At 39.7% G+C, this 3,105-nt stretch overlaps 1 long non-coding RNA gene across 1 annotated transcript; it reads right to left on the bottom strand.

Moving 5' to 3' along the window:
• Positions 1 to 879: 879 nt before the first annotated feature.
• LOC105568139 lies at positions 880 to 2,402 on the bottom strand. The gene is made up of 3 exons (XR_001009419.1): positions 2,181 to 2,402; positions 1,678 to 1,819; positions 880 to 1,012 (listed from the first exon to the last, which is right to left on the bottom strand). It is a non-coding gene; the product is annotated as an uncharacterized LOC105568139 (long non-coding RNA).
• Between the last annotated feature and the right edge of the window lie 703 nt (positions 2,403 to 3,105).

The raw sequence follows: 3,105 nt of genomic DNA, 5'->3' as shown, positions 1-3,105 counted from the left end.
GGAGGGACTCGTTATTATCGAGGAGAGGTGTGAAACTGGCCGCCCTCCTCTCCCCTCGCGCCTGCCGATTATTTGCATTTCCATTAGCGCGACGAACGTGCGGTGCACGCGCAAGGAGCGAGGAGGAAACCCAGCCGCGCGCCATTAAACTAATGATACAGCCCTGCCTGTCGCGACGAGCATGGCTCGGCACGTGGGTGGCGGAAAACTCGAACCGAGTCTCCGTAAGTACAGGTTGCTACCGTAATACGTCGATCGCGATCGATAGCCCCGCTTATCGGCGTTTTCCCCTCGTCGGATTTCGTTTATTTCGATAGAAAGCGTTGAACCACTCGCGCTCAAATCGAGACTCGTCCTTTCATTTTCTAGCACTCGAATCGCGAGCTTTGATTTCTTGACGTTGAAAACGCTGCGCGGCATTTTCTTTGAAAATTTATACCCTGAAAATCATGTAGTCGTGGGACAACTTGGCATTTTGAACAACTTTGGATGAGGGTTTTCTGACATTTCGAAAAACTCTCGTACAGATCGAATCCGCCACCAAAATCCAGACAAATTAAAATTGTTGTGCATTTAATTTTGTTTCAACAAATTGCCCATTTTGTCCGGATTTTGGTGGCGGACCCTGTACAGGTCTTCGAAATGCCGCACGATTACACGATTTTCGGGGTAAATTGTAAGAGAAAATTCTCCCCCCGTGTACGCGCGAGTATAAAATGTCATTCTTACTCGGCGAGATTGTCTACGGTTTTCTATACATGTTTTTATCAAATGTTACAATCGCTTGTAGCTGATTACTTCTGTTATCATTTAAACTAAGAAACAATATTCGCAAATGTATATTAACTTTTCTCTTTTTTACCTAAGTATTTTATTTTATATCTTTGTATATCTTGATTACCTTTGTCTCGCAAATTTCGGAACATGTGTGTGTTTCCGTGGCGTAGCAAGGCGGTCGAATTTCTCATCACTTCGAGCTCCTGATCGGTCAGCACACGCCTCTTTAGTCTCGCTGAAAATATCATGACAATTGCGTATGTCACATCGAGAGAGGTTTATCGAAACGTATGGCGATCGCAACGCGTTTCTAATATGATCGCTGTGCTCCAGAAAACACGCATATATCAAAGAGGCGACAGACGCGTACGTGGTGACATCCAATCGAGTTTGCTTTATATTTCGAATAAACGGGACGAGCGACTGCGACAAGACTGGACAATTTTTATCAGTAGAAAAATAAGAATTTGAAATTTTCTCTTTCCGAAAATTCCCGAAACAATATCTGAATGAAAGATATATTTGTTGTCACGAATGCCATACATTTTTAATAAGTTGGAACTAGAACTTTCGATTGGACACGTGTTTTAAGATTCACATGTGCCTGTGTACGTGACACATGTGTTCGAATATTCGTGTATGATATTCGTGAACACGTGTCACATTCACGTGTTCACGGAGGATTCACGTATATGAAGATTCTTTATATTCGTGTACACGGGTTAAAACATGGACAAGTTAAATACACGGATTACACGTGTAGTCTAGTATATACGCGTGTACTAGGGAGCTCTAGTTGGAACACGACTCCAATTAACTATTTTAATCGGCTGCCTGAATAACTCTCGTTGCGAAGATTAGAACGGACGTTTATTACGGTAAATCAACGGTTGTACGTACGTCGTGGTTCGTCGTCGACGACACTGTCGAGAAAGTCCTGCGGAGTCATGTACAGTTGACCATCGTACGCCGCTGATGCAAACTTTATGAATCTCCGCTCCCTCGAAGTCAGTTTCACCGCTTTATGCAAATCGTCTTCTCTCTGCAAGAGTAAATTGGCGCGATTAGCGAAAGCACGGCATTCAACAATTTTCTTTTCCTCCCTTTCGGGATCTCTAAATTAAAAAAATCAAGAATAAAGACTTACTGTCGCCAGTGGGTAATTAACTAATGTAGGAAATTAATAATCGACGCAACTGGCAAACTTTAATTAAAGAAATTTATTGCGAAACGTATTTCCTCGGCCAGGATTTGAACCTGGACCTCCCTACACTCGAGGGGCGGGACGTCTCGTATTTTTCGCAATAAATTTCTTTAATGAGAATTTGCCAGTTGCGTCGTTTATTAATTTCCTACATTAGTTAAGAAAAAATTGCTCGAAATATCTATTTCGATATAATTACATAGAGTCGTCGCGGCGTCGATGTATTTTTAAATTTTTTATCGTGCACGCTAAGAAGCTCTTATCGTAATAGATGTGTGGTATATAATATCCTTTGATGACACTTTTTGCTTGTCGCGATCGCGACAAGAGTAGTAATAAACGCAAAGACGGGCACGGCTCTCGTTCCACTGCGTGCTCGCTCGAGTGTCGAAGAGCGAATGCGACAGCGCTGACCTTCCGCAAAGACCGACACGAAAAACGTACCAAGGCCACGAGCAGAATTGCTATTGTCCCACGTTTTATGAAGCAAAATCACGCCGAATATTCTGTTCTTCGCATTTTGACAAGTGAGCTGTTATTTTATATTTTGCGCTTCGTTTTGTAAATTGATCGGCGTCGTATAAGATATCGATCGAGTTGATTAATACAAAGTTTCGTAATTGAAATACTGTTACTACTAAATCTCAATTGACGACAAAATTTACTTTAATTAATTGAAATTTATATGTACAAATGTATATTGTTGACAGCGAAGTTTAATGATTGCGCGCAAATTATTTAATTAAAAAATTTTCAATATATAGTAAATGATTAATTATTCAATTTAAAAAATTATTAAATCTATTATTTAAAGCTAAACTTTATTTTTGTCTCGCTCGAAAGATAATTTTAGTGCTTTAAAACTTTAAATTATATTTTAAGTCAGACTTTTTCACGTGAGTAATGTTCAAATCTCCGGAAAAAATGTTACAAGGATAAAAAATTATCAACATGCACGGTTGAATTTTTCTAAAAAATCGATTATTGAACAGCAAGGAACAACTTGCACAGGTTGTTTTAACTCTATCAATTCCTTAATTAAATCGTGAAAATATTACGTGACAAACGTCAAACTCTCAAGATCTGTTTATTAAACTGCGCCATATCTCAAAATTGGCTTCAGT

The sequence above is a fragment of the Vollenhovia emeryi genome, unplaced genomic scaffold (genome assembly GCF_000949405.1).
Source record: "Vollenhovia emeryi isolate VEMERY1.0 unplaced genomic scaffold, V.emery_V1.0 DF942642.1, whole genome shotgun sequence".
In the NCBI taxonomy this organism is placed as follows: domain Eukaryota; kingdom Metazoa; phylum Arthropoda; class Insecta; order Hymenoptera; family Formicidae; genus Vollenhovia; species Vollenhovia emeryi.
The sequence above is the reverse complement of the archived record's forward strand: the minus strand, read 5'-3'. Positions and strand labels throughout refer to the sequence as shown.